General features: G+C 41.5%; 1 long non-coding RNA gene across 2 annotated transcripts; it reads left to right on the top strand.

Moving 5' to 3' along the window:
• The first annotated feature begins 255 nt into the window (after positions 1-255).
• LOC105418732 (uncharacterized) lies at positions 256-26,375 on the top strand. Of its 2 annotated transcripts, XR_003888754.1 has the most exons (5): positions 256-421; positions 1,177-1,361; positions 24,754-24,871; positions 24,994-25,097; positions 25,235-26,375. It is a non-coding gene; the product is annotated as an uncharacterized lncRNA (long non-coding RNA). The 2 variants fall into 2 exon arrangements; XR_965807.2 differs by lacking the exons at positions 24,754-24,871; positions 24,994-25,097; positions 25,235-26,375 and adding an exon at positions 8,139-8,269.
• The last annotated feature ends 420 nt before the right edge of the window (positions 26,376-26,795 follow it).

The following is a 26,795-nucleotide window of genomic DNA, read 5'->3' as shown; positions in this document are numbered from 1 at the left end:
AATGTACATTTTTAAAATGCATATTTGACATCTAAGGGTATTCTATCGACCTTCTTGTCATCAGGGCGGCTGTTTACTGGGGAAGTCACTCCCAGCACTTCCAGTGTTAATCAATGACATGCTAATTGCGTGTACGTGTGCATCTAAATCAAACTACACTCCTCACTCAATTGGTATGAATGCAACCTAACTTTTTGTCTACAAACCAGTTTGCAGTAGATTATCAGTGGCGTGAAACTACCACCAACCACTAGGTGGGGTAAATCGCGAGGTAGCAGCAACAGCTAACTCAATGGCAGCGGTGGGAATTGGCGATCTGTACGTTGTTCCAAAAATAGTCCACCATGGTTTGTGAGGGTACAACCGGTTGCTACCATGCCCACAAAATATAAATAACTTGGAGTTTCACCTCTGCTTCCAGGTAACTAAATAGAAGTTAAATGTAGAGCATGTGCAGATCGCACAGGTCAGCTTGCCGTCCAAGCTGAGTGGTTAGTCTGGCTACATTCCGACTTCTATGGGCTGATTTTAGTCAAGCTAGCACGACTATTTAATCACACCAATGCAGGAAGTCAATTTTTTTGAGCACATGTAAACTCATGAAGCTGTTGATTTATCTTTGCTTTAGTTTACAGTTGAGGTCAGCGAGGAAAAAAAAAATCCTCCAGACCAAAGATTCGATGTGTCTTTATATAAGCACAGTGGTAAAAAAAATAGACTATTTGTTTCCTGAAGAACTGAACTCACTATGTATTATGTTAGAATGTGGCGGGCTGTGCTGAATTTACTCTCCCGGAGGAATTCAGCAAGATATATTGGAGTCCACTTTGTTCCCGGGAAAGTACTACAGTCAGTGTTATGATGAATACAGCCCAAAAGCAGTTTTTCCCAGTTCTTACAACATGGGAAGCGTATTCGATATTCTGAATCTTTCATATTCGAAGGGATTGAAGGGTCTGTTCAGTTCTATTTGATAACCAAAACTCGCTATGAATTGCAGATTAAAGACTCCTTTCTATGGGCTATCTTGCCGTCTCACTCTGAAATGGCTGCAGGAGTTCATGTCTGAGGCAGATGTGTGTTTTATTGAAAAGGCCAGCTGCTGCCAATAATTATAAAAGTCAGCGGACTGTTTCAGTGAGTCTGTTTCTTTTTCCTTTTTTTGTTTTTTTTCAGACAGCTGTCCGTGCCAGAAACACTGAAAAATGCAGGCGATGTAATGTAACGATGGACAAGGTCACCTCAAAGATGTTCGGACAGGCAGATGCTGTGGAAGAACCACGCACACGTCTAGGAACTCAAACCCCACTGTATTATTTATCGAGATCGGCTGACGACTGTTACTTACGGAGATCTGTCAGGTCAGTGTTCTCTTTAACATCAGCACTGATGCACTCAAACGTTGCTCCCTCTCTCGCCAGGACTCAGCTGAAGCTTGCTCGGCAGTCTTATCTCTCTGCCTTCTTTTTTTTGCCATTTCCCTTGGTTAAAAAGTGCATTCTTCCATTTCCATTACTGCTATAATCTCTGCCGGGCCTGTTTTAAGACTTCACTTCGAGAAAAGCAGCTTTTCTAACCCTTCAGCAACAACTTTTAGATTACAACAGCTTATTCTTGTGTCTAAAATTTCATTATAAAGCATATTATATGAGCCTGTAATATGTAATATATCCATATACTGATCACCCACACCACTGAAACCACTGACCAGTGGAGGAATGCACCAGTGTGCAGAGAAAATGTCCTGGCATTTTAGAGCCTTTTACACTGACTCTGATGCGCGTTGTTAGTCAATTGCTGAGGCAACGTGTGGAAGACGAGGTTTGAACATCACTGAATCAGCGCTCTGAACGGGGAGCTGGCATTTGCTGATACTGTGATCCAAAAAACAAAAATCCCCATGATGCAGACGCGATCTGCTAGGGGACAGATTATTTTGCCTCAATTCCATCATCCGCAACACTGATGCTATTGTGGAAGTTAGTGTACTTAAACATCTCACAAGAAGAAGAAGAGTCTTCATCACCGTTTTAAACTCAAACCACCAACAACTCCAAAGGTTTACCATTTGATTGAAGATAAATCTTGTATTATTCATGGGGGGGGAAGGGGGGGAGCAATTTTTCCTCTCTTCTAGATTCCATTTATGTTTGTTTGTGCTTGGCTCAAAAGTCTTTTCAAAAACTTTCCACTCCATCGTACCTGATAGGTGTGGGGGTCAAAGATCATCTTTGCCCTTTGTGTAAGCTCTATGGGCAACACTATCAGTGAGCACTTCACTGAGACTACAAAAAAAACCCCACATTTCTGAAAACATTTATTCTATTATTACAAGTTGGACTGCTAATCGGTGGATTTCAATAAAGCTACACCAAGAAGGACAAAAGTCAGAGTTTAGTAATGGAGAGCAGGTTTGTTTTTCCTACTTATTTTATTTGGACTGTTTTGATTACCAGCAGCGTTGTTTTTGTTTTGAGATACTGGCAAGACACTTTTTGGCATTTGTCTTGCTAATGTCCTTGGAGTTACAAACTTTTTCTTAATCCTTGGCTTGGAGGAAATTTGATTTTTGCATCTTTACCTGGCTAAAGTATATTTATATATACCAACCCTTAATGTCCGGTTGGCAGCTCTCTCATGTAGAAAAATAAAGAATTTTCTCCCGTTACCTTTGATTTGTGTGATTACCGGTGGATGATGATCAGATGCATAAAAAGGAAAAGCGTTAGATCTTACAACAATGTTAGAACTCCTGCATCAGCAGTATTGAAGCTGCCTAAATCCATGTTCACACTACGTGACTCTGCGTCATCTGGTCGGAAGTCTTGAGGTTGGTGGGATGTCCGTGCGACATGACTGGTGGGCGACAGGAGTGTTCCAGCTGCATGCCTCTCCATCTGTAGGCATGGGCGACTGCTGTACGTGGTCTCCAAACAATGTTCTCTATCAAAAACTGAAGCGAGAATCGACACAGAAATTGCAGGCAACGCGCAATTGCAACGCGCAGGCAGGTTGTTTGTGCATGACTACATTCTCAAAAACAATGAGGTTGTTGTTTACACTGCTCACTCCCTCATTGTGTGCCAACCCCAATATCTGCTCTGATTGGCAATAGCTCTTTTTTTCACTATTGTGGGCATTAAGCATTAAGAAGTCCAGTTTTCTGGCGGCGCCCAACCGCCCTTTTCTAGTTGTTCATACTTAATGACGTATTTGAGTGATACTGCCCGATTTGGGAGGAGAGCAAAAAAAAATGGTGGCAACCTTGCAACTGGGCTTTTCGTTAAAACTGAGCTACCAGCACCCTCAAAGCTGTGTGATCGGTGTGCAAATGTGCATGAACATGGGGCATGCCAGGGCTCTCTGTCACAGCGTGTGGATGTGCGACTTTTGACCACATCACCATCCATATAGGGCTGTCAACATCTCCAGTCTTAATGGTTTGGAATCAATTTCTTCATGTTGTTGTAACTGCTGAGCAGGAGAGCATGGAGGGAGTGTGTGAAAACAGCAAGAACCCACAGGGCCACTTGATGGGATCAGGTACAAGAAAAATAAAGAGGGAGCATCATAAGTGTGCTGTTATTTGCATACTCTCCAGGAAAGAGCTTTCATTTCACTGAAGCACCATAAGCTCGACGGAGCATCTCAGAACTAAGCACGTGCTGGTCGCGGGGTTTGAAATATTGGAGCAACATCTGGCTAAGTGTAAGTCTGCTGTTTTTTTTTTTTTTTTTCCATTATTGGGCACATTTTTGAAGTATGATTAATTATGGTTGATCCACCAAGTCGCTGTGCTTCTTCTTAGTTTTTGGACAGCATACAGATTAACATGGTCAAATATCTTTATAAGCTGACACCCTCTGTTACTGCAATATACTGTCTGTTTTTTTTTTTGCAATCAGTAAAGTTATTTTGTTGTTTTAATGAGGGTTAGAATATAGACGGAATGTTGCATTTACACAACTCTTCAGCTCAGGTACAAGTTATTTATCCGGAGACTACTGATTTGTTTGCCATTTAGAGTTCAAATCACCTTAATTGTGGTCTATTACCCCTTCATTGATATGGACCGCTGGAGCCGAGTAAAGCCATTAAATAAAGCAAAAGTCATTAAGTAAACTTAGCTGTAAATATCACCAGATAAAATGTCACAGCGGGGTCCGTTTCATATTACAAAGCGTGCTAAGTCAAGACAGTGCTAATATTTACGATCCCTGGGAGATTCACCACACACCCCTGATTGATTATTTAAGTATTGCATTTTAAAGATGTATTTTTCAGGCCCATTAGCATCCGTGATCCAGCTCTAATTGTAGGTAAATGCTGCAACTCAACATAAAGAAGAGTCCCACAATGAAACAGATAAAGTAAAAGAAGGGCTTATGATGTATTGTGTATGAAATGTGGCAGGGCCCTAAGTCTAGCAGTCATGCTCGTAACTCAAATCCATTGGATGCCTCCTAATGCAAGTGTGTCACACTCGGGTTGTAATTGTTGGAGCATTAAACTTCCGAGTGATCTTGATTTGCACTTAGTGCAGACAATCAAGTTTATATTCCATGGATGTATGCAAATGAATCGTAGGCCTAATGGAGGAAATGGGAAAAATATTGATAGAAATTTATCAGTTTTATTTCTTTGAAAGCTAACAGGCCCGCTCTAAGTGCCTTATTATTTAGCATCACTCCAATGGTGATGACAGGAACACTGAGCAAGTGAATTCTAACGGTGTCAGACTTAAACGTAACAGAGGCCACGTGCTCTGCATATCACAACACTGCTATTATTAGCTCTTGTATGCTACCTGGGATCCAGCTCAGTTGCTAAAACTGTCTCCCTTTAGCACCACAGTTGGTTTCAAAACCAACAAAGATGAACTCAGCCATGAATCAAGATGCTACCAGAGCCGAAAACAGTGCCACACTGAAAGGATTCAGGGTAGACAGAGAGTTCAAGGCCTACTTACTGCTGCTGCACATACTACTAAGTTAAATTGAAAAATAACAATAGATTAAGCTGAATCCATTGCTGATCAGGAGGGGTCTTGTCCAGGAAATGCACCTCCTCAGTCTTAAGGGTTGATCTTCCGTGACCTTGACTCCACACTCAAACACAGCACAGTTTTTGGTGTAACATAAATGAATATAGCTACTTATCAACATATTAGATTGGGGAGTGTTTCCATAAAAACCCTTTATTCCGTTCAATCTTTGCAAATGGAGGACAAACAGTAACTGAATATGTCCTTTGGTTTAAGAATCTGACATCATTGCAACACTGAAGTTTGGATTGTTAGATATTTACAACACATTACTGGCTCTGATTTCTTACATGATTAAAAGGCTGTGCTAAAACACTGTTGCTTATATATAAGACAGAATGTTATATTCATTCAGTAAAGAGCTCATGCACACATCTCGTGAACTTGTTAAAATACCATACAAATATAATCTGTTCTTAATAAACATCTGGACTCCTCATTTTGCTCAACGCAACTAATGCAGCTTTTGTTGCAGTCAAAATTGTCTTTTGGGACTTCACAGAGACCTTGAACCTGGTCCTTGAGCAAACAACAGTGGCAAAAAACCCTTCCTTTTAAGCCTTGAGCTGGACCAGAGTCATATGGAGGGACCCTCCTGCTGGGAAAAGATGGAGGAGACGTAGGGATGGGATGGAGGAAAGACAAAAAGAGGGGCAGAGACATATATATCATACATGCAAATGCAAAAATTAAACTGCTCTGATGTATAATAATGCACTCTAATGACTCTTAATATTTATTATTAATGAACCAGAAGTCTGGGTCAGAATTCTTCAGTATGGGTCAGAGAGTATCATTCTAGTAAATGTGAGTCTGGCACCTGACAATGAAACCATTTTCATGGACTAATCCTAACAACTAATGTTTCAAGAGTGTTGCTGCCTAATCCATAAAGTACCTGATTCTTACAAGTCCTCACACTGAAGAACCAGTGGATCACATTTTGAGATGAGCCCCAAGCACCTGGAGGCTGATAACTCAAAAGCCTAACCTCCATGACAGGGTAGCCTGATTCTTAGCTTGGGCGCAGCACCAGTTGGACACGGAGACCATCAAACACACAAAGTGACCTTAAGAATATGGTTCCTAGTTCTTAAGAACATTCAAGGTCAGAGTTCATGGTGCCATGGAGCCCTCATTTAGATTCTGTTGATTGTTGTTTAGCTCAGAAAAATGAGCTAAACTCCACCTTGACAATAAAGCGGCTCACCCAGTGAAGTGAACCATCTTGGTATGCAAATAGTGCTTTGTGTAATTCATAAGCATCTCTGCATTTCAAAAGCCAAGCCCGACATTTAAAAAAAAATGCATTTAAATGTCGAAACCTGGCTGCACTAAGGAGGAAAAAATAAAATAAAAATAAGCCGAGCACCACTGTGGAGTCAAACGGCGCTGGCTAGAGGGTGAATATTCACACTCCAGTTGAAACTTATGCTGAATCTCTTGCCTGATGACTCTGGACCTCGCCCTTTCTGCGGGAGGCGTGTGACAAAAGAGATGAGAGGGGAGGCAGACAGCCCTCAGAGGTAGCTCTCGCTGTGGCGTTCTTCTAGAAAGGTCACTTGTGCTCTCAGATAAATAAAACAACACCTGGCTCTTAGAGGAGCTGCCGGCTCCTTGCCAATTCCTGCAGTGAGACAGGGGTCTCAGCTGGCGAGCCCAGCAACCACTTCTCGCTGCCTGAGGCTGAACATTTCACCTTTCATCCTCAGGGTGGGCTTATGCCGCACGCACATCCAAGAAATGCAGGGAGCGAGCGCTACACACTCAGCATGGAACAAGCTGTGGGCTAATCTGACGCTGAGGATTTCGTGTTTACACGCTTGTTCTCCAATAGTCCAGATATGATGTTTACTGCAGGGCAACACAGATGTGTGTTGCTCTTCAGAACCACCATATGGAATGCTATAAGGCTGCAGATGTAGATCCAGGGTACTATGGTCCAGGCAAAAATCATGAAATAATTTTCAATTCGTAGTCCCACAGACACAGTGTGGCTCTCAAATCACACTCACACATTTTTTGGCTACCCTGCTAATTCTTCAATTATGAAAAGGCCTTTTTAAGTTTGGCTTGCACAGAAGTCTCACCCCCAGATACTAATATAGTATATAACTTTGTTAACTCGCAACTGGCTTACCCCATCAAGCATCTTTGTCTTAATGTGTATTGTCATCATAGTGGCTCCCGCTTCTGTTCTGGTCAGCAGCGCAGAGTTTTCTTTGCCATGAGGGGAGCTGCTGTAATAGTCAAATACTTGAAGTGTAAAAACATGTTAACACAATTTACCCAATTAGAGCTAACTGTTCTCCATTTGTTGCATATTGCACAACTTATGTTTGAGCAGTATGCTATTTATGTTTCACATAAGAATATCTCAAGTGATTAATATTGGCATTAAAATTGATATTTCACCGAGCACTGAAATATTATCCACTCAGCCATCATCGGTGTGATAGCATCGAAACTGTACAATTGTAGTCGCTCGAGAGTCGTGCATAATTTATGCAACTGGAATTTCTGTCTACAAAGCAGTTTGCAATAGCAGGATTATGGGTGCAGGCAAGCTCAACATCTGTTGACCTTTTTATGTCACGCCACCACAATCCATAAAGAAGTGAGCAGCCAGCGAGGTAGCAGCAACAGCGAAATCAACAGCAGCATCAGTTTATGCATAAATACTCTTTATATGTTCTGCTTTTTGGGGAATAGTGGCCGAAAAGGTTGGGGAGCCAAGTTTGTGACTGGGAGGTCGCTGGTTTGAATCCCCGGACCAGCAAGGACTGAGAAGGAAAGGACTGGAGTTGGAGTGGTGAACAGGAAGCAGACAGCGGTGCAGCACTAGCATCCGCCCCCCCCAACCCACCCGCAATCATACTTAGCACTACTGTGGGCCATTGAGCAAGGTCTTTAACCCCCCCTCAAGTGCTCCCCAGGCGCTGGATGCTAGCTGCCCTCTGTTCCTGAATGTAGCATGTGCATGTGTGTATGTTTGTGTTCATGCGTGATGGGTACGATAATGCAGAGGGATCATTTCATTGAAGGTGAGTACTGACAATGATAAATGAAGTTGTCTTCTTCTTCTACTACCTAGGAAGCACCGTGGGAACTGTGTTCATTCTGGTGCAGACAGCCAACCTGCTGTATACTGCAACTGCTCAAGTAGGATGCAGCCAGTTGCTCCAGAACCTTTTAAAATAAATCGCCATTTTGGGTTTTGCACACCATGCTGTTGCACTATTAGTTGCTGTTTGTGCTGCCTCAGAAACTTTTATTTTCAGCTCAGTTTAATCACAAATGCAGATCTTGTGTGAGAAAAGAGAAAGCAACACTGGAGTTACAGCTACAGATGGATACCCTGCAGTGTTTTGGTTAGTACCTGCACCAATATGAAATCAGACAGATTCTGTTAATATCTGGCTAAGAGGATTTTGTGATTGTGATCTTATCTTTCTCTGATCTGGAGTGTTCAGGCCTGTGAGAATGTACTAAATACATCAAAAATGCACCTTGACATCTATTTTGGAGAAACAACATTGATAATTAAACCAGTTTGCGGTGTGACGGACCACTTATGTCCCCATTATTGTGGGAATGAGATGGTTTAAAGCTCCTTCTGCAGGGTTTTTATGTTGTTATTGTTTGTCTTCAAATTTAAAATGAACAAACAACCACAGGCCAAATATTGAAACACATTATTCATGTGCAAAAGTGTGTGCGCACGCATGACAACCATTTCCTGCGCCATAGCCACAGGAGGCAGCTCCATGTCGCGCTGTATATTTTTACATATCGAGCAAAGGAAAAAATCTGTTCATAATTGGATGCAATGTGAAAAAAAACACATAATTGCAGTTAAATGCTAAAAATTCCTTGTTAATAAAAGGTTCCTTAAATAGAAATTTAAGGGGTGTTTTGGGTACAAATGACAGTTGTCGTGTCTGTATATATTATGCCGGCGGATGCTAAACTTCTAAAACAAGGACATCCATGCTAACCACTTGTTGATTGGCTTAGCATATTAATCTAATCTGAAAGTTTGAGGTTCAGTCTCGGCATCAATTATTTAAGGATTTCAAAAATATTTCAGATAGATTGAGCACTACTCCAAGTATCCCTGTTTAACTTTAAGATTCAGTACATAAAACCACCTCCCGCAGCAGTTACAGAAGCACATCTCTGGTGTAGTTTTACAGTGTTTTCTTTCTTCAACATTTATGGTCTCCCGTCATTTAATTTCAGTCAACACTTTCACAATAAAAAGATGCTAAATTACATAGACATTACTCAAATCTAGGCCAAAGTTTCTACCATGTGTAAGACGGGAGCTTTTGTTTTGTCATTTCATATTAATTTGTTAAGATAAATGTTGTGAATTATGTGTGTGACACTTGAAACCAGGATAGAAAGGAGGAAGTGTTGGTAATGAATTGTCACACAAAACACACAGACAGAAGGAGATCTGACGCAGGTTCAATTCAGACGGTCATCCAACCCCGTCATTACCGCTGCCGTGCGTGCCCCTGCGTGCACGGTCGTTAATCAGGACAAGGTGAGAGCACTTGAGTGAGGAGAGAAATCAACAAGCGAGGCAATGAATGGATAACAAGAAACAAAAAACCCAATAACAGCGAGCAGAGGGTGGCCCAGCGGAGGTATCATGAAAGATAATGGCACTGAGGATATGATGATGCATGGAATAAAGAATGATAAAGTTTGTGATGATGAGGCTGAGCTCCGGGACACCTTTAATGGCAGGCCATTAAAGGTGGCCTGGAATTAATATTTTTCCCTCTTCACTGGTTATAACTTGGAATTTTCTCAAAGCAACTGGAGCTTGTGTAGGTGAGCTGAACTGTGGTTCCCTGACTTTGGAGCGTAAACAAGCAAATTGTAAAAGACCGGCACAGAACTACATGCAGATGTGCTTCAAACCGAGGTAGGATTCCGCGGGGCAAGCATCAGGGCTGGAGGGAAATCCACTATTCCATGAGCCCCTCCGTGTCCTTGACAGGTCAAAACACTGCTGGGTAAAAGAACGCAACAATCGTGGCGTCTTTGCTGTCCCTGCTGTACCACCAGGCTTTAATAAACACCAGAAAGCACGAAGGAAGGAGCCGCGTCGTTTCACAGCATGCCTTCCCTCCACCTTGACTTTTCCTACAGCGCAGCAACTTCGCCATCTTATTAGATGCACTGAACTACATCGAATGCATGCAGGCGGCAATAAATCCAAGCGTATCACATTCAGCTGTTGTTGACACTTTTGTCAAAGCAGCGTTGATTCGATTCTGTTCCGTGCCCGTGGAGGCTGTTGACCACGGAGGGGGACCGCTCTAGAAGGCTTTTTAAAAAAAATAAAATAAAAAAAATCCCATGTGGAACAACTAATAGACAATACCAATGCATACGTGATGATACGAGGGCTCTCATGCAGACCCAACTCGCTTATCACACGTGATCTTCCACCAAGCAATTTCAGTTTATCTCTTGAGAAGGAAACAAAACAAAGAGCCATGATGAAAAGCTGAAGTGATCCATACATGGATCCCAAGCACATGACCAGCTTATTGCTTAAAGGGGGGGAAAAAATCTGCTGAAAAGATACGTTCTTTATTTAACCAAAGAGAAAACCTGCCATTTCCTCGGCGTGCTGTTAGGAATAGATGGGCAATCGCGACAGGATTTTCTTCACACATGACAGATTTAAAAATAAATAAATGGTCTGAAGTATCTAAATGTCAAATACAGAGTCAAACATGAGAGTTAGGCATTTCAAAGGAAGCAGCATTTAGAATTAGACCACTCAGGTCTGACATCCAGATTAAATAGCACTGGTATTGTTGCAGTCTAAATGAAGGTAAAGAAGCATCCAAAGGCTCATTTATTTAAACTTCAATTAAACTTCATATGTCACAATATGTCAGCACTTGAATTGATATGAATTGAACTGAATGCTCTGAATTTTCTATTGGCACAGATTTATGGTTACTCTGCTATACTGATGATCTTTTGCAGCTCATTCTCACGGCAGCTTCTAATGTAATGGCAAATTGCTCGGCTCAGGAAGGACGTCCGTGTTTGAAAATGTTACCAATGCCATCCCGCGTTGATTAGCTTGAGTTTATTAGACAAATAGTAATCGATCGGTCAAGATTTTGTAGCTAACCATTCATGTTTGGCAGTAACCCCCAACTGCTTGCAACGTGCAGACATCATACACATTGAAGGGATGGCGCTGACGTTGATTAAGGAGCTCCTTTGTCAAATGTGAAACTGAGTGTGTTTATTGGAGTGTGTCAAAATACATATTTTCCTTTCAATGTCTTTTTAAAACTGTTTTATGCTTTGAAAAGAGCTAAATTTGGTCTCAACCCAACAATAAGAGACTCACCATTACAGTATTTGCAGTCTGATATAGAATTAATGCTGCCACATCGAACCAGCACACACACACTGACACACACAAACCCCATTAATGCTAATAGGCTTAACTAAATGTTTGCACAAAATATTTGTGTTATGATTTGAATTATTGCAAAATGCGACACTCTCCTGCATATTTTGGCTGGGATGTCAGGCCTCATCTGGATGAATAGTATTGATAGTGTAACATGTGAATTTTTTTATTTTTAGGATTACAAATATGATTTTACTATGACAAAACATCTGTCAACTGGTTTCTTTGCATATCATTATCATCCGAACAAGTGTATACAGAATAAATAAACCTGGGTCTACATAGCGTGCAATTTTCCTTACTAAATCTTAATGGAATTAGATGTCTAACTTGAGATTCTTATCGTAATTCACAGCTGAGGTGGCGCTCAACAGACTTGATGTAAGTGGTTAGTTATTGATTCCTTCAAGTTATCCCTTTCATACATGCAGTGATAGCTGCGCCGCAGCTGATTGCGTTCATTTATCAGTTGTCTCCCTGTTGGGCCATCGCAGTGAAAATCCAGGTGAACGGCTGACCGCTGAAATCCACCCTCAATCTTATCAATTCCCTCAGCTTATAATACCTGCAGTGCCCTGCAACACTGGCCCCTTCTCAGTGGAAAGAAAGAGTCTTGGCAGTGGTGAGATGAAAAAGGACTCAGTAATAGGTATGTCAATGAGGTCATAGTTCCAGCTGGATCACCTGGGATCCTGCATGCTGCTCTGTTTCTGGAGAAAAACACTGTATATGCTCCACTTTTATATATACTGTATACTGAAATGGGAAGAAGAATCCTGAGCAAAGCCTGATGTAGTTACAGCACAGGCTAAGGCCAAATTTGAGTTAAACATGGCTAATGCTAACACCCACAGTATTATTGTTAAGCTAATAAATCAATTTGGTTCTTTGATAGAGGAGATAGAGCGAAATCCTCTTATTATTATGAGAGAGTGCAAAATTATGTGTTCTGCATAAACATGCCATTAATACTGCACTTGAATTTTAACCGTTGGTGACTTTTTGCTGTTGCCCTCCAGGCGTGAAATGCTGCTGAAAAGGCATTCGGCAACTATGGAATCAACGACAACTGAACAAAAATCAAGTAAGCAAAGGGACACTGATAGCTTATTTTCGACCACTTCTGGAGAACCAAAACCTTTAAAAAATTGCATTCTTTTGTGCAGAAATCAAGGGGTCCTGATACCTTATTACCAGAACTAGAATTATTGTTCTCACGGGGGCTTGAACCAGGAACCCTCCACCTCTCAGCTCAGTTTCCTAAAGGCTGAGCTTCCACCTCTCTAATTTAATTTCAATTGAAGTGTACGGAGACAAATTACAAGGATGCAAAAGTCCAGAGCAAGCATTAAGGCGACATCTGTCATGGTGAAATGGCACATTTGATACAAAGCAGCACATGATCCCTGAAATGTTTTGTTCCATCTTTGTTCAGCAGAGGTGAAAGATAAATGAAGTTGTTGCATTTTTACCTCTTTTTCAACAGGATGCTTTAAAATTCCTTACATAGAGTCACATAAATACCTTTTCAGCCTGCAGTCAAACAGCTCTTGAACGTCATAAAATGTGCATTCAGTTTGAAGGACTTGTTGCCGGTAGTGAAAAGTGACTGCGTTTTCATTTTTACTAGCTTTAGCTCCAATGACAGTGATGCATATTGCAGTGCATTTAGTGTAATCATGGTTTTACAGGCCTTGTTAGGATGTAGAAAGCGGCAGGATAATTGTTTGGGGAGCACTGTCGGACTATTTTGTGCGCCGTATCCTCAACGTACTTCTTTTCTTCTCTTTTTTCGTACGGATTGTGTAACAATATTACACCAGGCGCTTGGCATCTTGCAAAGCAGAGGGAGTTTAATATTGTGTCAGGTGTGCTTGGATATGGAAGCACAGTTCTACTACGGTTTTGGTCAGGCTGTAATTATTTAAAATCATTTATGAAATTTATATTTTAATTCCTGAGGGCCCACTGATTGTTCTATAGCATTATACTAAGCTATATGAAAAACATTGTATGTCCGCTGACTAGCCACGTGTCTCCTTTATTCCAACACTTTTTTTTTTCTTTGAAGATGCTGCAGGTGTTCCAAATTCCCCACGTCTTTATTAATTCGACCCGGTCAGTTGCAATGAAAATTCAGAGAGCCAGAATCACACCAGCACAGGCAATCATCAGCAGGTTATAGGGAAATATACCTTTGTCTCTCCACGATGCAGGGGACTCAAAAAACTGGAGAAAAATGTAACATTACCTACAATCCCCAATCAATTTAGATCATTCCCATGCTGATATAGAGACTGCAGTTAGTGAGATGTAGGGAAATATGTTAGTTTTGCTTTTTTTTTTCTTGTGGCAGGACAACGTGATAACACATGCTATGTTGTGGCATTACATTAAATACATTTTTCTTGTACCAAGAAATTGGAGAATCGTTTAATCGTTTATCGGCCTCCGATCATCCCTGGTTATGGGTGGTGAATTATACTCTTGCCTGCGGAGTCCCAGCAGCTGTCTTCACCACCTGTGTGGAAAAAGAGATTGCATTTTTGCATTTCACCATGTTGCCTTCCTTCTGAACATCAACACTTGTTCGGATTTGGCATGGGTCCATCTGTTGCTACTCCTTTGTTTTTGCATTTATTTCAATTTGCATTTTGTTTTCAATTAGTCTCTCTAGAGCCTGCTACAGTTAGGGTGGTCTCTAGATGCTGAACCCAGAGTCTGACCCCTGAAGAAGGAACACTGGCAAAGAAAAACTCCCTTTTAACAGGAAGAAATCAAGGACCTCATATGGAGAGAGCCTCCTGCTAATTGCCAGCCAAGTATAGTAGGGTAAAGAGGGGAAATAGGTGGCAATTCCGCACGCAATTAAAGCATACGTTCATATGCAAAACCGGGAACTTTATTAGGTCCTTCTGTTTTATTGCTTGATAGCACAAATAGCTAATCATATGGCCAAATGCATTCAGACAAAAAGACGCGATCAAGACAACTTGCTGAAGGTGAAACCGAGCCTTCAGAATGGGGAAGAAAGGGGATTTAAGTCATTGCAAATGTGGCATAGATGTTGGCGCTAGATGGGCTGGTCTGAGCATTACAGAAACTGCTGATCCACTGGGATGTGCACACACACACAACCCTCTCTAGGGTTGACAGAGAATGGTCCCAAAAAGAGAAAATATCCAGTGAGCAGCAGTCGTGTGGACAAAAAGGCCTTTTTGATGTGCGATATGAGAGGAAAATGGGCAGACTGGTTCAACCTCTCACTACAACTGATGGATGATGAACAGCATCTCTGAGCCCTTCAACCCGTCTAAACTTGAATAAGATGCTCAGATCATCTCAAACTTTTCCGGAAAATGACAGTGAGTTCACTGCACTCCAGTGGCCTCCACACTCACCTGATCTTGAACATTTGCATCATTGTCATGTAGCTGACAAATGTGCAGCAAATGTGTGATGCTAACAGGTCATCTCAGGAATGTTTCCATCACCTTAGTGAAAGCATGTCGCTGAAGCATTAAGGTAGTTCTGAAGGTAAAAGTAGGTCTGCAAGTTGTACCTAATAAAGTGTCAATCTGACAGGTCCGATTGTTGCAGTTGAGTCTCTACCTTTACGTGGGAGCTAAATCAGCCTCCTCAACGGAGTTCACCATAAAGAATGTTGCTACTTTTGCAGTCGTTACTCTCATTCATCTAATCTATTGTGCGTCACATGCAGTATATTAGTGAGGTACCATCATTTCTCACCTCTCCAACAAGTGTTTGTGTTGATGCCATTGCAGCACATCAGTCATCATCTATTCAGAATCCAACAATCATTTTGTTTTTCCTGTTGCCTGGAAAAGGTGTCGGTATTCTATGGGGACGTTGAGAGCAATTTCCCGATGGCAATCCTCCTGATACCGTTGCGAGAAAACCGTGTGATTAGCAAAGATATGGCAGCTGTGTCTCACTGAAGCTCATTTAGAGATAAGACAGAGACAAGGGGGGCTTTGTATGTTCTATACAACCTGTCTATAATTAGAGTGTAACTCAATTTGTGCTATTTGCATTTTTGTGCTTTCCTCTCTGATTTCTTTTATGGCATCAGATGAGGTGTTGTGTGGAGACTGAGGTGCTTCAGTTAATTAACATGGAATTGTTCCAGGTTTATAACAACTCCTGAAATAACTCAGGAGGAGCAGAAGGAGGAGGAAGGGTTTATTCTCTATACAGCAGCAAAAAACCGAAGGGTGACTGGAGCAAAGCGCCTTTTCCCAATGACCCCCACCCACCACATTGGACAAGGAAAAGGTAGACTCTAGAGGGTTTGGAGAAGAGAGTACAAAGACAGTGGTGTTTTAAAGGCTGGAATTGGATTTGCTGAGCATAGATGCAAAGCCAGGGGGGACCTTCTACAGCTCTGTAAGTTAGAAAATAAAACATTGAGATTTGAGGTAAAGGGGGGTTTCTAGGGCAAAGTTCAAGGATCAGAGGGTCACAATGCAATGAGGTGACTTGGGATGGGTCAGAACAAGGCTGAAGTCTTTTTCCTAGTTTACAGGCGACTGTAATCATGCTCTGAAGGTTTTATTCTTTTTTTACTTCGAGAGTCTCGAGTTCCATCGGACCATTGCTGTGCTCTGGGCCCGCTGGCGCATCTCAGATAACTTCTGCATGGCTGATGTAGAGCCAGACTATCCGCTGTGACAACTCCTTATTAAAATCCAGTGCATTCCTCCTCTTCCTCCCTCCCATCATTTACGCTGCTCTTCTTGTTTCTCTCCAACCTCAACGAGCGTGCGTGTGCGTGTGTTTGGGGGTGCTTACACGAATGGAAGAGGACATAAATTCGCTGCATTGCTCCAGGCAAGGTCTTCATCAGACACTCATTTCTCATCATTTTACCTAAAGTCAGCACTCTGCCTGTATAATTACACCAGGCTTGGAGAAGACATTCCACGGAACCCCAGTGCCAGCGCTCCATTGTTGACTTGCATTTTCTAGGATAAATGAGGAATATCGCAGCTGATCTGTGACAGAAGCCCCGACAGCAGAGAATTAGAAAGAATAGAAAATCTGCCTCCACAGCATTAAACATATATCATTATGCAAATGTAATTAATTCTGGAAGTACATATTACATATACCACATAAATAATGTATCAGTCTTTTTTTTCTACATTTAAAAGACTTTATTCTTCTGTAGGTGACACATTTTATTAACATGGAAATGTATTAATAACGAATCAAAATGCACTTACGGGTCCCCTCTCTAGAGTTTGTCCGTAATTATGCAGCCAATAAAATATTGATTTAATTTTAAGTAGGTGCCATTAGAGCTTTGGGTTATAATTCTCTGCTTAGAAGGTCAAATCATCTGAACAAATACAAATAGAGACCAAGGGCCTGGCATTACACTTGTGCATGACTGACTCGACCATTGGTTTAGCTTTGTGTATGTGTGCGTGTGTGTGTGAGAGAGAGAGAGAGCAGTGATTAATGTACTGCATTCTCAATCTGTAAGAGGTAGATAGTACAGGAGGCTGTGGCCTTTGTGTTTACCATTTGTGTAAGTGTCTGCATGTATCAAGATATTTTAACATCCTAAAGAACCACAGCTACTCTGGTTTCCTGCCAGAAAGTGACACACACATAATCCAGGTATGACAGACAATAAGAAGACTGCTACAACGTGTCTTTTTGTGTTCATAAAAATTCGACATTTTGGGATGTGTATGCTATATCAGCATAAAAAGCCTCCTAGAAGGGTCTTACAGCTTAGACATCCAATCCAAATATCTTACACATCCACGGCCCCTGGCACAAGTTAAAACACAGGCCATAAAGGCTTTTAAAGTTTCCCAAGTAGACTCTCACCAGAACAAGGTGTCCTATTTATGCCCGTGTTCCTCATGCGGGCCCGTCTTTACTAATTCATATGTGTTTTGCCTAACATGCAACAACCAATCAGAAAGTCTGAGCTCATTACCTTTCAAGAGACCTACACTCATGTTACAAACACTGGCAGTATAAAAGCTTGATTACAAGAAGAGTGGTTTTTGTGGTCTCTTCAGATTTGGGTAACCCAAATACAGAACCATGTATGGGGTTATCCAGTAGGATGTGAAAGAAGTAAAATGCTTTTATCTCCCCATGTCAGGCCATTCTTATAAAAGGTTGTAAGGCCCTTCTCATTGTGTAATTCTAGATTAATGTGGCCGACAACATTGCTGTGGTTGCTGTTGTCAGCGATTAGCCTCATATTTGGACTTTGTTTCTTCTGAAATGATTATTTGCTCATTTGGACTGTTCACAAACTGAGTTTGTATGTGGTTTTATGTTGTAAAGTGATAGTTGCTCATGGACTAGATTTTGCAGCTCTGAAGACCAACATAAATTCAGCAGATTCACATTTTAGCAGAAGCTTCATCATTGCCCTAGCCACAGAAATGCAGAAAAGGTTAGGGTAAGGAACAGGGCAATGCCTTCTATGTATAAATATCCTCAAAAAGTGATGAAGAGGACTCTGTTACGCCTCCCACAGGCCAGAAGATAAACAGCAGGTGTGCTGTTGGTAGGGGTCTTTTCTCATGGTTTTTGCTCTCCTGAGACAATATTTCCGGTAAATCTCCTCTATAGAAGGAAATTGGTCTCCAGAAATGCTCTGGATGGTTTTCAACACCCTCTAGAACATCTCCAACCACAGACTGTCCTACCGTTGCTCAGGATGCTCTCGGTGGTGCAGCAGTAGAAGTTTAACCAGGAACGTTAAAGAGAGGTCGAAATAGGTGCTTGAGAGTTTCCCTTACCACCTAGGAGCTAATAGTTGACTCGATGTGGTCCTGAGCTGTGGATCCCATAGAATTTGAAGCCCATTCTCGACTGCCCCGCTGCTGATATGGATGGGTGGGTGTCAGCAAGTTTATGATAATTTCCTTGGTTTTATTGGTGCTGAGCAGCAGGTTGTTCTCCTCGCACCACAAAGCCGAGCGGTCCACCTCCTCTCTGTGGGCTGACTCATCCTTGTCCCTGATGAGGTCAGTGACTGCAGTGTCATTACCAAACTCCACAATGGTGTTAGTGCCATAAACAGGTCCTGAGTGAAGAGGCAGTAGAGAAATGGATTTGTGACACCGCCTGGTGGTACACCTGTGTTTCGGGTGGGGATGCAGAAGCAGCAAATGCCTGAATGAACAAGTCAAAAGCTGACGGCCAGAAAGTCCCATAACCAGATGGGAGCACTGCTGCCCAGATCGGTCAGTTTGGGTGATTTGCTTAGAGGGCTTGACAGTAGTGCACGTGTGCTTGAAATACTTGTTCCAGGTGCAACATAAAGCTTCATAATTATTTTATTAATGTCATAGTTAAATGTCATAGTTAAACACATGCAACCAACCCTACAGCCATGCTTGCTAAAACATTTATTACCTTAACAAATTTCAGGCACCATATATATATATATATATTTAAAATGTAACATGTTTAAGTCATTACATTTTGTCCCCATCAGCCAATGCTGGCAGCTTAGAGAAGACAGTTGGGAGTTTTCATTCTCCGTCCCATCACTGCAGTACAGACGGAACAACGATCTCAAGGAAAACTGAGACGGAAAGTGGGTGGATTTTTTTTTTTTACTTCTGTTTCCAAGGTGTAAATTCTATCCGCCCACTAAAAGCAAGCATTTCTGCCTGGCTGACAAATGTGCAAGAGGAGAAAGCAAGAGCTGCATACAGCAAGACAAGACCACACACACCAACCAAATAGAGGGGACAATGTCTCTCGGACAGCCAGGGAACACCTCCAGGTTCCACTGGAGGAGCTGGTGGAAGTCACTGGGGAGAAGAGTACCTGGGCTTCCCTGCTGAGGCTGGGACCCCCATGACCCCGACCCCTATAAGAGCCTGAAAGACAAAATGAGACTACATGAGATTTCTGGCTTGACATGTCAGAAACTTTACAGTAGCTACCAGTAATGACAAGATCATTTATAGTTCCTTCTGTGTGGTAGTTTCCAAACACAGCCTCGTTATGAATTTAGCATTAAATCTTTTGAAAGCTTTGCAAAATTCCAAAAAAAGAGAGAAAAGGATGAAAAACATTTAAGAATCTTTTGAACAGGATAGTTTGTGTTTGCTGTCTAGATTTTCTTCGCAGCAGCCAGGAAACAAAGACATATTACAGAAAATCAGAAAGCCAGAAGTGGAAACAGCATCATGTGTTAAATGTGCAATACATTATACGTGTTTTCCAAATTCAGTTGAAAGCATTTTATGAATCCCTAATTGGTCCTGGGTCCAGTTTCTTCTGATTTGTGTTGTAACATCATTAGGTTGTTCCGAGAGTGTTATATTCAATGAAAGGTTCCCCATGTGCCAACCAGGTCCCCATCCTCGTTTGTCCTGTCAGCCATCAGCAGGAGGGTCCCTCTATATGAGCCTGGTCCTGCTCAAGGTTTCTTCCTGTTAAAATGCAGATTTTCCTACCAATGCTGCTTGTGGGATGAGGCTCTGGGTTTCTTACAAGCCTTTTAAGACGCAATGAGAAATTGGCTCAAATTTGGTGAGAGTAGGACAGGCCAAAAGACAAGCAGAGGAAAAAAAAACAGAACAGTGCAAGTGACAAAGAAAAAGGAGGCGGTAGCACCCAAATGGAAGACTGATTTTACTGAACTGAATGGGAACAAGTCAAAATTTGAGAGCTGCAATTATTTCTATTATTTTCAGAGAAGAGAAAAGCTGAATCTCTCAGTATATAAAGGTAAAATGAAGTTGCTCCAGGCCTTCATCTCAGCCGTAAGTAATGTCTGGGTAGCTAACGCTGAAAAGAACTTTTAGCTTCATTTCTGAATCTCATCTCATAGTCCCATGTGTCCAGGCTAAAACACACCTAGTGTGGAGAGAAGTACAACTACACAGAGAAGAGGAAAAATACTCTTACAATGACTAAAACAGTTGTACTTTTCACACAAATGTTCTTGATTTCAGAAAAAAGACTATCGTGTTTAAGTCTACCAGTCGGTTTTATCAGTAGAGTGTCAAACCAATAAAATGGGACTAAAATCAAACACACATTCGCAATTAATGAGATTCATACATTCATCTCAGCTCAGCGGCGTTCCATTGACCTCCAGAATGTTAGCTTGAGCGTAGGTAGAGCTCCAGGTGGAGAATTTTAATTCCAGCAGTTTTAAATGCGAAAAAATATTGCAAGCTGGCTGTGTGTGAGCTAAAGGGTCAGGATGGTTGTCCTGGGTCTTCTAATGGATTCTGATTTTAATTACAACATAGTGAAACATAGCACAAAAAAAACCCCCAAAAAAACCCAAACAATCTCAAAGACTGCACAATGTAGGTAACACCCACTTTAACTTTAGCATGTACTGCCACTGGCCTAAGTTTTGAGTTCTTTAATTGAGTGTCATAACACCAGTTTCTACTCTAATAGAGGTATGCAAGCTTAGAGTGCACTAGAAGTAGACATGGACCATTATTTATTCATCCCATTGAGCAATTTGAGTGTGAGTAGACAATTATACAAGCACAATTAACCCCGATTAAAGAATGCAAGAGGATGCACCATTTGCTCTGTTTGATATATTGGTGTGTCTGGATGTTTAGGACTCTGTATTCATTGGCCTTTTAGATCACTATTAACAGAAGAGTCAGAAGATCTCGGTCAAAGTAACTCAGAACTTAGCAACCCGGTTGCCATCAGGAAGGCTTAGAAATGGGTGAAGACCAACATCACAAGAGGACAACAATTCAAATAAAATAGCATTCGTGTTAATTTGATATTAGGACAGGACCTAAAAATGAAACAGTCTATTCCATACTGAATTTAAATACATTTATATACATATGTGCATGTTTATACATATCATCAATTTTGCCAGGGTTTCATTTGACAACACCAATTTCCCCACGTAATCAGGTTGTCGCTAATGTTGCCGTACCCGGACAAGACATCTGACTAGGATGGATTTTTTTTGTTCCACTTTCAAGGGCAGTTCAGGTAAAGGCAGCATTTCTAATGAAAGCTTTCTTCAGTGAAAGCTGGCACAATGAGAGAGGAAGGGGAAAAGAAAAGGAAAGACAACCAGATGACAAACCCGGGAGGATCTGTTTTGGAAGAGGCTAATAGAAACTTACAATGCGAATGAGTGGAGGGGATAGTAACCAAACGGGAAATTGCACATTGATCCTGACACACAAAAGGCCTTGCGGGACAATAGACGGAGGGAGGAATAGAAGTTGTGACAAAAAAAAGAGAAAATTAAAAAGCCATTCTCTCTGCACTCCAAAAGAAAAGGTTTATAAACCCTTGTCACAAACTCCCAATAGGCATAACCCCATTTTCCTATGCAACTAATTTAATCAAGGTGACTTCCACTTCCCGCCTCCCCCAGGATAAAGGCGAGAGGTTTTGCTGCTCCCTCGTGCCTGCCAGCAACATATGCTGAGATTTGTGTCTGCAGTTCATTCTCCATGTAAGCTCTGAGTGTGTGCTGACTCCTCTCCTCCTTATACACCGTCTCCTTGGGGACGTTGTTGTTTTAATGTCTGTCCATTGTTCCCCACATTAAAAGGTCAGAAAGGGGTTTTAAAGTTCTGAATTTTTCTTTTTGGGCAGTTAAACGGCTAAAGTATAAACATATGAGTACATTATGAGTATTTGAAAGGGAAAAACTGTATATTTTAGGGAAATGTTATCCATTTGCTAATGGAACACAAGTAAAATTCACAACTAAATGATATGTGGAAGAAACCCAGTTTTCTTTAATGGACAAACAAAAACATCAGCTTCAGAATTAATGTTTTTCTTCTGTATTTAATTGTTTTAATTGCTAATTTCTTGGCCTACCTAAACAAAATTAAATCACTATGGGACTCAGCATCAAAGTAAACTTTTTTGTTCATTTTTGTTCCTAAAGTGAAGCTCTGGGATGGCGATAAAGGTGGTTTGATTTCAAATTCTGTGAAAACTATCACTTCCAGCTATCTGTGAACACCCTCGCAGCAGCTCCTCTTCATCCCTCAAAAGTCAGTGACAGTGTCATTTTCATCTGTTGATTCACTCCCGTTGTTATGGGAACAGAAAAGCCAATGCTAGCCGAGGACCACGCTGACTCTAGTGGCTGATTCTTTTCCAATGAATCGTTGTGAAAAAACCAAACCAAAACACCAAATAATGCATCATTGGGCATTACGTCTTTTGTTCTTCAAGAGTTGCTACTCATTCTTTCTTTTTGGACCCAAACCAGGTGCGACATAATCAACCACCTATGTGAGAGCTGCTGAAATCAAAGTCCGATTTTTCTAGGGTACGTGATCTTGTGCTGTTTGCTTGGAACACAGCAGTTTCTCACACTTCAAAGAACTGGCAGCATGAGGCTAACACATTTTTGATGCGAGGATTCTGTTCTTTATCCCTGGGCCTGTTGTCGGCTTCTGCATGATTCCCGCCTTGGTGTTATAACCCATGCCCGCACATACAGTATTGAGATCTGTGAAACAAAGACGAGGTTATTTGGGAGCAAAAATAAGTAAAAATACAAACAATCTGAAGGGTTATCTTACGCTAATTTGTTTTTACCACATTAGCAATATAGCTTTAATTTGCTCTGTAAGTTCATTTCAAAGTTAATGAACAATATTAACATATGTTTCAACAAACAATTGAGAAAATCTGCACTAAAATCTTGATCAGGATTTGGGGGTGGGGGGGTTGACTTATAAATGACTCACAAGTCTGAGTGCAGAGCAATACTGTGACTTTAATATGAGAAAGTGGACAAAATGAGCCATTACACTTAATGAACAGTTAAAAGGCGCCCAGATGAGTTCATAATACAAACACAGAAATGTGATTTTGGCATGCACGGGAGCGTGCTAGTTGTTTGTTCTATGTAATATGGGTTGCAACTTAAGCTTTAATATATTTTAATTTCTTTTTCTATGGGGCAGAAAATCCCACAATTAAAAAAAGAAGGCTCATTCTTGAGGGATTTATTGTGTCATCCCATTCTCCTCTTTCTTCTCTGTATAGTTGGCATTTCTCACCCTTTCTCTGTTCCTCCCCCCCAGCTTCAGGCAACCATACTGCTTAGATTAGGAGAATTTACAACTTCCTCTACCCCATTTTCTACCTCACTTGCCCGTGCTTTTATGGCTGCCGTTACAACAGCTTTCAGCGCCAACCAGCTGCCCGCTGGTGCACCGCGCTGGCCAAAGTGTACCGCCTCAGCGGCTGTACCACAGAGGACGCGGCTCACACCTCCATTGCAGCGGACGACGATCCATTTTCACGGGCTGAAGACTGACAGCCACACCTCTTAAATGTCCTCACAGGCTGGAGACTCAGCAGCTGTAAAAACGGTTGAAAATGTAGACGAATGCTTTTCAACTAAAGTACATTGATAATGGATATTCTGCATCTTATGTTAGTGTTGGGTTTAGGTCCTTTATTCTTGTTTAGCATCTTTCTAGAGGACATTTAAGGCTTTTTTAAATTTTTTCTTATCAGTGGAGCGTCTGATAACAAAGTTGCTTTCAAAGCCTCAATTAAATATTCTTTCGCCATTGTGGGAATAAATATGCACCCTGTAACAGTTCCTTTGGAATTTGTAAGCAGGATACTGACAGATTTATTCATGTTATCTACATGCTGTTTTTGCTTATGTTAAAATAAAATAAAAAGAGCCTTTTATTAGAGAGCAGAAGCAAAAGCTCTGTATGAAGGCTTTTTCCTCACTTGTCCAACAGTGTTTAAAAGCCTCCACCGCAGGGAACTAGTTTCTTATTTTGTCTCTAAACCTTTGAGGGTGAAAGTACGAGATGAAACACAGGAATAAGCAAATGCTTATTTATTAAACCACATTTTACTTCACGGACTAAACTAACAAACTAAATTTTATTTCACCAACATATTTGTACGTTGCTGAACAAAGAGGGAATGCTAAAGGTTCGGCTTTAGCCGGAATGCATATTTTATTTCGCAATGAGTTTTCTCTTTGATGGACGTGCTGACGCTTTGTTATCAGATGAGGCTACAAGAAAAACAACACAGGTTGTGCATGTAATTTGCATTTTGTTTCTCCTGTAGAATGTCAGAGACGAGCAGAGTACTTCAAATTTCATCCGTCTAACACTCCAATGCAGTTCCACCTCGTGGGACCTTATTAGTCAGTGGGTCACTGCGCACTGTAACCCAAACAGAACAGACCCCTGCGCCCATGCCAAGACATGTCTTGATTAATTATCAACAGAGGCTGTATCCAGCTGCCACAGGCGGGAAGCAATGCATGAAAGGAACAGAAGAGAACGTGGCATGCGATTCTTCCACTGATGCTGCAGCGAGTTCCACCACCGGGGCTCGTGTCTGAGGTCAGAGCAACCAAAGTTCACCCACTTGAAATGAGATGATACAAACATGCCACTTTGTTCCTTCTGTAGTTGTTGTTGACTTTTCTTTAATCTAAATGCTCATTTCTTACTTCTATCTCCAGGTGGTTCCCCACAGGCCAGTCGTGCACTACACCCTGGGACCACCTCTCTTTGCCCTTTTCAAACATGAAGGAGCAGCAGGTCATCTCTGTCCAGGAGTCTAATTGTGAGGAATGGATTGTCCCTCTTTCTATGACACATCTTTTCTTTAGCTCAATGGAAATGTCTGTTCTTCGTCGGCATCATACCTGATCCTCTATGTCTCCTCCAATGATTGACCCTCATCCTCTCTTTGATTAACAGCAGCATCCTGTTTGTTCCAAGAGGCAAACCCTCCGTCTCATCATTGCCATTGCGGCACCTCCATCCCTGTCTTATTTCCATGCTGGAATCTTACACCCCTCCCCCCACGGGCTAGGGTATATCCCTTCCATATCGTAGGATTTCTGGGTCTCCTTGTCGAAAACAAGCATTAGTCGACACGGAAGATGGATTGCCCTCTTTCGTGTGAACCACCGGGAGCCCCCTGCCTCTTCAATTCACCATTCAGTATCCCAGCGTGGAGCCTCTGACCCAGCTTGACATCCTCCTTGCCGCCGGCTGCACTGTCAGCTTCCCTCAATCCTTGCCTCTATTGGTGCTATTTATCTTCAGATCCTGATATAGCTCCATAAAGCTAATAATACTCAACTCCGTTCCTGGGAATAACGAGACTAAATCAGATGTAAGACGTCGCTTTGAGTGTGTAGAGGAATGTCTCGCGCTGTCATGACGAAGAACCATTTGTATTATTACCCGGCAGATGCGATTTTTGATTACTTTCTTTTTCAAAGGAACCACATCTGCTTGTCAGCAGCTCAGTGTGGAATCATTTTAAAACCCACACCTTTCCTTCAATAATAAACCAACTGGGTCATCATCCTTTCACACAGTGTGTCATTACAAGTGATACATTTTCACTTTTCACCATGGCTTGTTAGCAGAAAGACGGAGACGGTCTTTTGTAATAAAGGGAATACAGAGCAGGAGCAAATCAAGTATGGCTGCCAGCTCACTTAATCCTGCATAGCCGTGACACATTACTGAAGAATTCATAGAGAAGCATTTAGACTTCATGCTCTTCATATGTGGAAGAAACTTCCAGAACAGCTGAGGTCTGCTCGGACCGTCAACTCTCCTGAGACAAGGATGAACAACATATTGTGTTGCAACTTTTCTAAGATGATCTGGGTATTTTTCTTGTTTTTAAATGCACTTTTATTGTGATTTTACGATCTAAGGTTTTAACATGTAATTTCTCGGTATTTCTAATGTCAGTTTTAATGATTTAAATGCCGTAAAAAGTTTATATCTGAACTCTGACTCTGTTTCTCTACCTTTGTAAAGCACGTTGAACTCCCTTGCTTATGAAATGTGGGAAATAAACTGACCTTGCATAGCAATACAATCCATAGTACAATATACATACTTGCATTTATGTGGTCTGTCGTCCATTCTTTACTCTACTACTAAGCAATTGTAGAGACAACACAGTCTCATTCTTCTCAAACCTCCATGCCCTATTGATGCTACATCACAGTGTCCTGAAACCACAGTGAGTTCTGTTAAGCAAGGTACACACATAAAGTTAAATGCACTGTTTTTGTCCCGATTTTCGCTCTTTCTGATTATCACATGCCCTATAAGATTGTCCTGTGGTCTGGGGTGTGTGAAGCGTAAATTTGACCCCATAGTCATGGCCACAGACATGAAACAAAAAGTAACCAATTAAGAAGGAAGCTGAATAAGGAACACAGATGCGAGCATGAATAGAACTGGCATGGCTGACCTGACCTGACTGTTTTTTTAATACCTGGGTATTTCT

The sequence above is a fragment of the Takifugu rubripes genome, chromosome 6 (assembly GCF_901000725.2).
Source record: "Takifugu rubripes chromosome 6, fTakRub1.2, whole genome shotgun sequence".
Classification (NCBI taxonomy): Eukaryota; Metazoa; Chordata; class Actinopteri; order Tetraodontiformes; family Tetraodontidae; genus Takifugu; species Takifugu rubripes.
Note: the sequence above shows the minus strand (reverse complement) of the source record. Positions and strands in the feature narration are given on the sequence as shown.